Raw genomic sequence first — 13690 nt, forward strand, 5'->3', positions numbered from 1 at the left:
TTTATAGCTTCTACTCAGACAGCAACTTGAGTGCTTTTGTGACTGAACCAGAGAGATAGAGGCTTTTATAGCTTCTACTCAGACAGCAAAATTGACTGTTCATGTATCTGAACTAAAGGAAAGAATTGGACCTGAATGGCCTCACGAAGACAGGCCATCTCAAATCTTGTAGGAGTGTGGTCGATTCATCTTGGCAATTATATAAATGAAGACTCATTAATCCAGACCCATACCCCCACAAATTGATGCCCGCGTGTGAGGAACGAACCACCTGCAAACTACTTTCCCAAGAAGACTGAAGAAACGAAGCTCAAAGAAAAAATATGTGCCTTAATCTGTATGGACCACCTACAAACAGCCGCATAAAAACTGTCATGTTTGGAACTTGCAAGAAGCCAGCTTTAGAAGAAATTAATCTCATCGAAAGATACGTGAAGAGACGCTCCATAGCGTCAGCAAAGCATTTGCTTGGAATTCGAAACACGAAATATAAACAAGCGTTGCCGATAAAGACATCACCACCGTTTGGAATCATGGAAAACGAAACGGAATTATGGATTTCACAATAACTGATTCTGCCTAGTTTATCAGGTGAAAAATCTATTATCTTTTAAAATAAAAACAAAATTATATATATAATAAGTAAAAATATCGACTGAAAGGTCTGTAAATTGTTTTTATGCGACTGTTTATCAAACCATTATGTATCGCATTTTGCAAATTATGTATAGTCTATATCTATGAAGTCTAAGCTTAAACGTCGATCGCACGATCTTTTGATAAATGTTAAAAGAGCTTAATTTTTGTGCTTGGAGCTCAATAGTTTGAAATCAACGCGTTAAACTTGTGAATCACGACTTAATTTTGTTGTGCACGAAATAATTTCGTGTTAAATTTCCGAATTCTTTAAAACATTTGGTACGTTTTGGGTTTTTGTCTGTTTTTCTCTCATCACGCAGCCGCGTTTACACACGAGTTTAAATACCTCGTATCAAAAAGCATAATGATTTATCCACACGCGAAACATTAGCTTTCAAATCACAACTTTAGGAACACCCCATTTCCTGCCTTTTGTTGAAAGCAATAGTGAATAAGCAGCAACTTCAAAGCGTATTTTCTTGTGATGCGTCGTTATTTTAAAACTTACATTGAACGAATTGTGCAAACTAAAAAAAAATGCAAATTTTTAAGGAAATGTTGCTCAATGTTAAAATTCAATAGAATTTAATTTTGTATTGAATCGCAAAAGATGTAACGTGAGTAATTACAAATTGCAGTAATTAATTGTCTCAAACTTTAAGTGTAACCTGTCGCGCCTATATATATATATAAGTATAGAAAATATGTGTGTCTATAACCAAAATATAAATAACTTGAATACTGAGTGTTGCTACAGATAATTTCGAACACACATCTGCCGGAAAAATATTTTGAAATTTCAGAAAACAAACACAACAAGCGTTGGACAAAGCGATAGATCGAGATGCAACGCGCAAAACAACGGCTTCCTGGTGACGTCAGAATTGCAACGCACCGCGCAGGGATTTTTACCTGCAAGCCGCACAGATTTCCTGAAAAGCAAAAAAGCCACAGCAAACTGCTCTGGCGTGTCGATGAAACACATTTCAAGCAACCAGCGAACGCTGACATCAAAATCCTCCTTGCCAGTTCAGGCACAAACGAAAATTTTCTCGAGGAATCAGGAATCGAACCAAAAACAATTGCGCAAATGCGTTAAATGATCGGACAATTTCGCGTCCAATGCTCCATAAGCATTTCACAACAGCTGAAACACAACACACGAAAACAATTGGAAAATAATGTCATTCCTATATATTCGAAATGACTGCAAAACCTTTGCAAAGGGAGTATTTGTCGCAACACGTCAGCACATCAAATTAATTCTTTGTTTTATCGCCTTAATGTTGCGTCATGAAAGTTTTTGTTTAAATTCGATTGCCGATATCTCTTGCTAGAGTTTGCAACGAATGCCTTGTTACACCAATTTTTATGCGTCAGAGCTGTATGTGATGTTACGTATATCCGTTTAATGTGAGCGCTTTGTTTTGAAATTCGCCTTATTGTCAACAATCCATTATTTTTAGAATCGAACTCCAGTTACGTCGCAATGTAGATCGAAGCGCTTTTGTTCAAGCCATATTTGGACAAAAATATTATTTCCGTCTATAAGAGTCGTGTGAAAAAGGTTTAAACCACGCCTTGTTATCACGTGATATTTTGTTAAGTATTATAAGAATTAATGACGTAAATCTTTCTTTATCGCAGAAATTTTCTTAACTGATTCTCGTCTATAAATAGCGTGTTCAATCAATATGAAAGGAGAGAGAGAGATAGAGGCTTTTATAGCTTCTACTCAGACAGCAACTTGAGTGCTTTTGTGACTGAACCAGAGAGATAGAGGCTTTTATAGCTTCTACTCAGACAGCAAAATTGACTGTTCATGTATCTGAACTAAAGGAAAGAATTGGACCTGAATGGCCTCACGAAGACAGGCCATCTCAAATCTTGTAGGAGTGTGGTCGATTCATCTTGGCAATTATATAAATGAAGACTCATTAATCCAGACCCATACCCCCACAGATTTAACGCAACTTATGTCATATCCGAAGCGCAACTTTATGGACCGGTTTTGAAATAGCGATGGTCGAACCGAAGCTGAACCAGAACTTTTACATTCCTCCGAACCGAAACCGGAACTGAAACGTATTCCGAAAAAATCCTTGAACCCGAACCGAACCTGAACCGGAAAAGTCAAACGGTTCGCTCGCTGGTATTAATATCGGTATTTTTCTGTGAGTGATATTACCTTGCCGGACACTACAATTTTAGAGTACGGTGACTAAACGTTTTGAAAAATTACCGTATGCTCCCTATCAAAGCTAAAAAACAAGTACACGTTACTAGTCGTAAGTTTACAAAACTGAACGTGGTAAGAGTTTCACCCGATATGTCAGAAATTAGTGCAGTTCTTTTTTTTATTTTTTTATTTTTTTATTTTTTTTTTATTAATAAAATAGATAGCGAAAAAACGAACAAAAAATTCACAAATGTTTTGCACGGTTCGTTTTTGTGCACTCCAAAGAGTAATTGCCCGCGGGAAAAACACACGATATTCGTAGTTTAGTACTTAACCACGCACTCACGTTTTCCCAGTATAGACACGTAACAGGACACAAATAAAACAAGTGGTTCCGTTTCCGTGGCCTTTTTGCAAAAAGTACATTGGTTAGATTCGGTTTTACCAAACGAATAAAGGGAGTCGTTTGTAACAATTGCGCCCAAGTTAAACTTTATCTGAAAGCTTCTCAGTTTGTTTTCGAATGTTGAATTGTAGAGGTTGCGGTCAATTTTCTCCCATGGCAGACGTGCCCTCCCGCAATTTAAGGTCCAGTGCCATTTTAATTGAGCTTTTGGAGGAAAGAGAATTGTTGTTTGTATTTTTTCGTAAACCGATTTGGTGGAGTTATACTGATGGATAAATAATTTTAATGTTGGGGTTCTATACGAATGGGACGTTGTTGCGCTACCCGAATCCCATCTTCTGGGAGACTCGATATTAATTTTATGAATTGGACAAAATCTGTGTTGTTAGGTGTAAAGTTAAATTTATTTACTAATGTGTCATATTGTAGATACTCGCCGTTTCTATTCAATAAATCCTGGTGAATAATTATATTGAAATCTATAAGTGATGGCATAAAAAAAACATTTGAGCGGAATTTTACTTTTTTGTTTAGTCAAAGCGGACGGCTGTTTGACTTTGGATCTATAATTTCCAAGAGTTGTTTGCACGCCGTTATTGCGCAACGTAACGTTCGCATAGGAAGTATATGCGCCTTGTGATTGCATTGTTTGTTCCTATGTTCCCATTAAGAAGCGCTTCTAATCTGTTACCTTGGATAAAGGGGCCTTCGATTTGTTTCCAATCTGCTTCCGCGTTTTCGTCAAGTAGTTTAGAGATCCATTTCGTATGTAAGGCTAACAAGTAATTATCTATATTGATCATTCCTGCCGAACAACTGCTTTCAAGGCGTCCCATCTTACATGTGGGTCGGTTTCGCCTATATGGTTATTACCTTTTTTATTTTATCCTTGTAACGCTGGTCATTTAATAGTGATGTATTAAATTTCCAGTAGCCTCTACCGCGTGGTGCTGGGTTAATGTCAGCCCCTAGAGTTGCCATATTATGGTTGGACATAATACCGGGGACTATGTCTACATTTTTAACGTTTTCGACGAGAGATCCGTCAATTAAAAAGAAATCTAAACGCGATGATGCCGCTGGTAGTTTCTGAAGCCTTGAGAACTTTTTAACGGTTTGAAATTTGTGGCGAAAAATATCTGTTAGTTTGTAATGTGTCATATATTGCAAAAGACTTTCTCTTGCTTTTCGGTTACGTTGATTTTTACTTCCATTTTGATCTAGGTCATTGTCCAGAACTAGATTAAAGTCCCCAATTAGTGCAGTTCTAAGCAAAAAAGGTCTAGCCTACGACAAATAGGGCATCCAGTGGCAGAAAAGTGTGACTTTTATACCTTGAAGTCGTGGCAATGCACAAATTGGACCTTTAGGCAAACTTTCGACATAGATAAATTAAAAATATCCTCTAAAATTTCACAAAATATAAAAAAATGTGAGATAGAATTAATACTTGACCTACCTGAGCCCAAACGCTAACCCGAACCCAAATAATGTGCGTTAATTTAATAATTTTATTTGAACGCTGGGAAAAGCCCAAACTCGGGTGGGCATAAGATAGTTTCTCGTACAGGTTATATAGAATTGCTACGTCACACATTATTGTGTTGGGACCTAAAGCGTTTAACGCACAATATTTGAGTTAAGGTGCTGGTTATCGTTTGGGTTCGGGCATGTCAAGTATCATTAAACTTAATCTTCTTCTGTAGATTTGTTAAGTCAAATTACTGCATTGTTTAAGTCCTAAAAGTCAGACTTTTTGACCCTTTGGACGCCCCAATTGCCGTAGACCTTTTTGGTTTTAGAGCTGCAATAATTTTCAACGGATCGGGTGTGAGTTTTTATTGTGTTCCGACTTTATCAATTTTATATTCTTCTGACCTAACCCAAAGACATATACCAAAACATTTAATTTAAAGATCGGTTATATAAATCCCTTTTGCCCGAATTCATTTAGGAAACTAAAAATTCAATGCAAATAATATCAAGTACCGGTACCACAGCAAATTTCAACAAGGCAAGATAAATAGAGTTATTTACTTCATTCTTACACTATATACAGCTAGTATACCTAATAGTACCTGGACAACAAAACAAAAATTAAAAATAAAATAAAAACTTACTTTTCAACAACATAAAACCCGTTTTGTCCCTCTCTACTCGCAAATCCCGAATCGTCCCTTTTTACTGTAGGCCCACGGTTGAATAAATGTTTTAAATATTTTCTTCTGTTTTTTTCTTAACTTAATTTTTTTAAATTATTGACCCACAGAATTGCAACGAAAATGGTTCACGAAAGAAAAAAGGGTTTAGAACCACTGAACTAGGGTTTACTAATTGGATGGTTTCCACCACTAGAGGCGTTGCGTGAGCCAGATGAACAGTTGCGAGCGCCTATCTTTTACAATGGTTATTCGTGGTTTTCAATTACGTGTTTTCGCGCTTTGTTTTTGTAGAATCTATTGTGAAGCTAATTATTCGTTTTAAGTTAACTTTAATTAATATCTAGAATCAGTTTTTATTCGCAATTTCTTCAAATACTGGTAGCGAGAAGTTGTTAAACATGTACTGTTACAACTTTAATTTTGTACTTAAAATAGGGTTTCGGTACCAGGAAGCATTTGCGTCAACTTTAAATTATAAATAAAATGTAATTAGAATATTTAAGGCCAGCTAGTTGCGAACAAAGCTGAAATAAGCATTTTAATGAGGGAATATTGTAGTTTTTTGTGGTACTGCTGTTTTTTAACCTACAAGTTGTTTCATTCACACTTTTTAACAGACATTTTTAATTCAAAAATATATCTTCTGTATAGTATTCTAAAGGACATTGTATTGCTTGTGCATTAACTTAAAATTTTCACCAGATATTTCTTTAGTACTCAACATTAATTTAACACCTTTTAATACAAGATACCTCACATCTTAGGAAAATATTCGAGTGATCCACATCCTTTAAAAACAACTAACTATTAGTACTGTTTTGAAATAGGTGTAATTTTGTAAATGTTATCTTATTATAACCTTTCTTACAAGTGACCTCGTGTGGTTTTACCAAAATTGAATAAATATAGCCTGGAGCCCTAGAGCAGATAATATCATGCAAGCTTGTGCATTTGGCTGAAAAATCAGGCACTTGCCGAATTCCGAAGAATATTTTAGCTACAGAACTGAAATCTTACATCTTGACAAAGAAACCGTATATTTGTGGAAGAACGCCAGGACAATGAAAGAAGTTTGTCAGTTTCCAATGTTACAAACAAGTCACAACTACAATCAATCTTATCATTCTTTAAATAGTAGTCAAATCTCTAGAATAATATTGTACTGATTTTAATATGAAATTTAGTAGAATGTTTTTTACTTGTGGTTTTGCAAGCATCAATTTAATTCGCAGCGTTTAGATAGATAGATAGATAGATATAAATTTATTTCGGAACAACGGTACCATGCATGCAAAATTTGAAATAATAAAGAAGCGTCCGTAGTTCCCAGGGGGCGGCGAAAGACTGTTAAGTCATCTAGTCAGCTGCCCCCTGGCTGTGATTCAATTCAAGTTCATTATTTTTTCATATAAAAGAAAGCAGAGATCAACTGTAAAATTTTGTTTCATTTTGTATCATACAAAAAATAAATGTATATTATGAAGTTTAATAAAACAAGCAAAACTGTTGACTTTTTGTTAGGTGTGAACTGTAGTATGTGACATCAAGAACATGATTAAAAGTGTTTTTTTAATGCAGGCTTGTTTACATCTCCCCTCATAGAAATTATATTTCCAGATTTGTCTGTTTTGATTCCAAACCTATAAAAAAAGTATAAATAATTTTTATGAGATAATGATTATTATTTATTTCAACTAAATCAAACACTGTTAAATAATCCCATAACTTAATAAAAAATGCATATAATAAATTAATTTAATCAGCGAGCACTCGAGGTACCTGTTAGATCACTTGGAAAGCAGCATCTGCTGAAATTGTATTCCAGTACCAGTTTCTTTAGTTCCATAAATTGTTAACCCAGGGAGAGAATGCATAGCAGGTTTAATATTACCAAACAAGTATTTTCTAGAAGTTTACACAAAATTCTCACTAACTTCAGAAAATTATAAACAACATTATTAGTAAAAATTGACCAATATATCTGACTTTATTATGGTAAACCCTTTCACTTGGTAAATGCATGTTAGTTTAATGCACTTTCTGGATCAATAACTAGAAGCTTACCCCAAAACATACCACAGACACCTTGGCAAACAAATTCTCGTGAAAGATTTTCTGAGTGTGACTACAAGCTAAAATCGTGAACTAACTTAAATAACAATCCAGTCTTTGATTCGGGGAATGGAAAAGGCGTAAAAGTACAACAACTTATTGCCAGGACAGTTTGATGATTGGAAAAAGCAATATTCACATACTTGTCTTTGCGATAAAAATAAAATGATGGTCTGATCATAGAGCACTAATACTAGAGGCGACACTCGTAAATATCGGCAGATCGGTCACGCTTGGATGAACCGGGTAAGATTCGACCTTTTCCAATGTCGCTTGATACAGCAGTGGATAAAAAAGTGAACATGACACACTGTTGCATTCCGGGGTGCAATTATACAAACCGATCAAAGTTTGTTAGTGTTTGTTTTCCATAGGAAGACCAGATTTGGCAAAAAATGAAGAGGAAAAAGCGCACAGGACAAGCTTGCGTCATTTTATTTTGCAGTTTAGAGATCCTTGCCAAAATGACAAAATTAAACACATGTTACATAAGGAAACGTAGGTTGCTGTTTTTCTGTATATAAGTGCTCGTTTTAAGAAAATGATAATATATTCAGGGCGGCGATTTGTGAAGCCAATTTTGAAAAAGAGAAAATTATTGCACATGGAACAAGAAAACGATTAGCGATTGGGGCACTTCCAACATTGCTCCTGCCTACAAAATCTTATTGCAATAAAGAAAAGGTAAGTTTTATAACGAAATATATTTTGTAAGTGCATCTGAATGTTGTAGTCTATAACTTTTAATTTTTTTATTAATCTTAGTCAGCCAGAAAACCACCAACAGACAGACAGCCTCCTTCAGCTAAGATTAGGCACTCAAATTTAAATGACTTAGAATTAGCAAGCAAAAAAATTGGAAAAGCATTTAGAGGTAGGTAAATTTAAACCTCCCAAATATATAAGTTTATTTGCAGTATTATTTTACAACACGACAGGAATGTTTTTTTATTGAACTTCATGAAAAAACTTACATTCATCCCAGTGTTAGGTTTGTGAGGTCCACTGAATTTGTAATTGTATATTACTTCACCGCATACTTAATTTATTTTAATGATTTTGTTCAGTGTCTGTATATCACCATCAATTGAAGTAAATTGGATTGCATATCAAGGGTGGAGATTGGTTTCTCCCAAGCTGGACATTAAATATTCCACCCTAAATTCTTTTCTGGGTAGGTATTCATGACATTTAACAGCGTATTATCTTAAAATAACTAAAGTTTTGAATGACCCTTATTTGCAAACAACAACGTTACAACTTGTACAGTTAAGCTTGAAGAAATGAGCATATGCAAAGGTGTAAATCAGTCAACAAAAAATACACCTAAACAAGTACTTCAATGGTGGGAAGAAAACCACTTGGCATCAGAAAAGATTATTAGATCTCCAAACTGTGATGTTTACGGTAAAGCATTTGTTGTGTTCTTCTTACACTGTAAATATTTTTAGAATGTATTTATGTAGTAAAATTCGGGGAAAACTGCATTAACTGTATGAGGTATGATGTAAAGACAGCATATAACCGCAAATATGCAACAAAAACAGATGTGCCAGATGAAAGTTACGAGAATGGTGTAGTAGTGACTGAAGATCTTCATGCTGATATAGGGGTAAAGCACTTCTGTGTTTCCTAAAATGATCTGTATCATTAAGATTTATAAAAGCATGAAATCAAACGTTAAATGATTTGTAGGACTTAATTAAAAAAGAAGTGGGAGAAATGAATGCATGGCAAAAAATGTTTTTTGGAAATCCAACACAACAATGCAAACCGAACAATAAATGGTCATCGATATCACCCTGATGTTATCAGATGGGCAATTGAACTTTATGCTCGATCTCCAGCTGCGTACAGACATCTATCAACGACTGGAGTACTTGTACTTCCATCAGCAAAGACTTTACGCCATTATAGGTATTTTTTCAAAAATTAAACTGTATAGTAGATACCATAATTGGTTTATTATTTTAGGATCTCTGGAACGGGTTCAGCTGGCATAAACAAACAAATATTTTTGGAACTAGCAAAGCTAACTATACCTGTTGATGCATTCATTACTATTGATGAAATGAAAAGTACTTTTCTAAGTTTTGTGTTTTTTAAATCTTAAAAAGCTAATTTTTACTCATTTTGACATGCAGTAAAGGAAAATTTGGTTTACAAGTATGGAAAATTGGTTGGATTTACAGATTATGGTCACAGAGCTTGTGAAGAAACTATAGCATCACATATCTGCAGTAAATCACTACTTATGGTAAACTCAGTGCTTGGACATCAGTATGTGATGAACCTCTTCCCAAACACCAGAGATTAGAAAATGAATAAAATATTGCTGCATTTATTATACTCGAGTTACAAACACATAAAACGTACAATGTTGAAATAAATGCTTTATTTTTTGGGAACTTTAAGGTCCCCTCTTAAGCCACGTGTAAGTTTTGCTGACTGTTTCGTGTACTTTTGAAGTAAGTGATTAGCAAAATTATGTCCAAGGACTTTAATAAAAAGATGCATTATATATCTTACAACTTCCTCTGTTTATGTTTGACAAGTGTCGAATTTGGTACTTTGTGTTTCAACAAATCGATTGTAAAATGGGTCACTGTTCAGTTGTTTATAAATGTTAAAAAAATTAATATCTTTCACTTTATTAGCTATTTCTCTATTGTGCAAGTAGTAGAAAATTAAGCGTTCTTGCCACACCCTGGATTCGTATTTGGTGAGCAATAGGGAACTGTTTTTTACATGGTATAACCGCAAAAATGTAATCATAACCAAACAATTGCAGTATGCTTACTGTTCGTTGGTTAGCTTTCTTTGAATAAACCCTCAACTTTACGCTTTGCAATAATTCAACAGTGCTTCGCGGTTTCAACAGTGCTATTTCCTTAAATTAAACACGAAGTCACGTTTGAAGCTTGTAATAAACACTCTTTGTCCCGTTTTAAAAAAATCGTCATTGCTGCAGTTTTTGGTAACAATAAGTTCGAATGCAAATGTCTTGTTATACTATTTGTAAGCAGTGTTTTTTAAGATATTTGAAGGGACCAAACTTAAAATATCGCCTGCTTGTGTATAACTACAGCTGAGAATTAGCGAATTAGGCTATGAAAGTGTGTTGTTGCGATCTCTTTAAGTTCATAGCTGTTAACCAAGCCGAAGCTTAAAAAATAACTGACTGTGAATATTTTATATCGCAATTATGTTACGATACGAATCCAAACCATTGCGGACGCCTTTGAAAGTAGAAACAACCCACTAAAAGCGTCGCGCAGCACAGAACCTCTAGTGCCTGTGGCAACTTTTCGAATGAATGGTTTAGTTGTAAATTTACATTGAAACGTCTTAATCAAGATGATTTAGATTTACTCGACCTTTTGGCTTCGCAATTTATTATCAAGCTACGTTATTAGTCTTTATTTATTCGATAATATAGCGTGTTTTCATGATGTCTCTTGTAAAGCATTTACAATGATGAAAATTTTTTAGAAAAGTTTGGGAACCGCTGTTGCAATCTAGAAGGCATTACACATGCTGCATACTTAAAAAAAATGGTTCTTACTTTTTTTGAACTCCATGTTAACATACAGTGTCTTTTATTTTGTTTGGGGGAGTCAATCTGTACCTCCAATTCTGAACTCGGATTCCAGTTTTCGTTTTTAGTTGAGTTGTAGAATGGCAAAGAAACATTTTTCCCACTGATGCCAATACCATCGGCTGTAACTAATACAAAAACATATTGCTAACAATTTAGGGGAAATATTTCATGATTTAAAAATTCTTTTTACTTGTAATGTGTACAACGACGAAACAGAAATACTAAACATGGCACTGGCCAAAAATCATACCACAACAAACATTATTTGGGTTAGGGTGCAGGTTAGAGACGGGCTCAAAACCAAAATGTGCACATTGTGCACTTGCGATATTTGCACCAAATGTGCACTAAATCTGCATCTGATGTGCACCTTACGTGAATTTGATGTGCTCTTAATGTGCATGTGCGCCAAAAGTGGCTAAAAAGGTGCACACTTTGTGTTCACTGATTACTTTTTCCACCGCTTGTGATGGTAAGGCGGTATTTGTCCGGCAGCCGATTATTATCGAACTTAAAATCAGACAGACAAGCAGATGTAGGATTTGTGGCTAATTCTTACCAGAAGATATACAGATAAAAGAAAAACGATCTCCGTGGAGAAAAACCGCGCAGTTCTCGCCAGATTTTTCGTTACTTAAAATTGTATGAGCAATTCTGCAATATATATTGACAAAAAAGAAAGGCGATATTTTAATGTAAAACAATGCTATGGCATGCCACGTCGCCTTTTATTTTTTGTTCATTTTTCATTTATTTTTACTATAATTCCATTTTCCTTTATCGTTTGAGGTTATATTTAATTCTTTTCTGTTGCATTTTTATATTACCTATCTATCGATAGTATTTCGTTTATAATCTTGTTTAAAGTAGGTTATTTCGCAAATATTGCTGCTGCAGTTTGGGTTGCGCTTTTTGTTTAAAAATTTTGTATTCGACCATTTCCAACTTTTTATCTTACGATTGGTTTATGCCCTGTAGTGAGTATTTTTTGTTCCCTTAATTGTTTTTGTGCTATATGCGTGCCGTGACGCCTTCAATTTTCTGGTTTTGCAAAATAAACTTTTGTGTTAAAGTTTTTTTTTAATTTACGGAACTATGGCCAGACTTAACGTTGTACAATCACTCATTTTAAATGTATTTCATAATAAAAATGCTTGAATTTTTTTTAAATGCAGTGAATCAGAGTCGATAGAGCCACTAATTACGAAAGTTATTTTTAGGAGTCATTGATCCTAATACTATTTTTAATAACTCTAGCCAACCTACAAAATTTCGCCCTATCTTATCCTACAATTTCAAAGACAAAATAAACAATTTATTCAGCACCTAGAAAAAAAATATTTTACAACCACACTTAGACAGGTCTATATTTTAGGAATATCAAAAAAAAAATTTAAAAAAAATATTAATATTGAATATTAATATTCGCCGAATATTAAAATATAAAAACATTTGCCAACCGTTTAACCAACAAATTGGGGTAGACCTTGAACACACCTTTCCAACGATACTACACATGATGCCACTGATATGGGGGATAAGCATTTAAATCGACGATAACCCATATTTATATTCATAATTAACCATGCGATATAATCGCCATTTTTGCTCCCAGTAGCATCCCCTTAAAATGAAGTGAAATTTTCACTTGCCAACCGTTTAACCAACAAATTGGGGTAGACCTTGATCATACCTTTCCAACGACGCTACACACGATGCCACTGATATGGGGGATAAGGGTTTAAATCGACGATAACCGATATTCATATTCATAACCGATGGCGATAATCGTAAAACGCCTGTAGCTCACACAGTTCGCATGAAATAATTTTGTTATCTGCTGAATTAATTTGTTATCTGCAGACCTACCTCATTTGCGTGAAAACCAAATTCGAGCATCGACGAAAAGGGGGTGCTTCCTCTTAGTGCCTTGGGGAAGATCTGAGAACATTCACTTACCACAGACAAAGCACCATCTTGTTTGGTGTGCACGACACGAACCTCCTTGGTCGCTTTGTGACACACCTGAAAAAGGGATGTGTAAGTTTATAATGTAGCCTACTCATGTTTTTCATAAATTAGTTTTTAGCGTTCAAAATGGCATTAAATTAAACACCACATATACATGCACATATGCTCACTTCTGTTGTGGGAAGAGCTGGGAAGTGGGGGTTCGCATCAGGGGGTTCGGGACAGCTCTCTTCTCCTCCTCCGCCAAGCACCTGGTGACTCTCTCTTCAATCTGCAAAAAATAAACACGGACAGCACTCAGGGAAATATGGAGGCTGTCGGACCACTTCCCATTTGCGAAGGGGACGTCCAGGCCGAGAAACTCCGCCCCTTCTTCCTCGACGCTGATCCTCATCGCGCTGAACTGCTGCACCATGCAGTCCTGGGGAGTCAACTGGGGCAGCACTCCGGTGTGGAAGATCTAATGCAACAAATTACAATAAGTTCACATGAAAAACGGTAACCTGTACACAAAATGACATATAACAACCTTCGCTCCTGGATACAGCGCTTTCGTGAGGCGGATCAGAGCTCTCGTATCCTCCAAGATCTTAGAAACAAGTCTAAAAAGAAACATAGTA

General features: G+C 35.3%; 1 pseudogene; it reads left to right on the forward strand.

Moving 5' to 3' along the window:
- Positions 1-7735: 7735 nt before the first annotated feature.
- On the forward strand, positions 7736-9826 carry LOC146170463 (uncharacterized; annotated as a pseudogene).
- Positions 9827-13690: the final 3864 nt, after the last annotated feature.

This window comes from Ascidiella aspersa, chromosome 1, assembly GCF_963924565.1.
Source record: "Ascidiella aspersa chromosome 1, kaAscAspe10.2, whole genome shotgun sequence".
NCBI lineage: Eukaryota > Metazoa > Chordata > Ascidiacea > Phlebobranchia > Ascidiidae > Ascidiella > Ascidiella aspersa.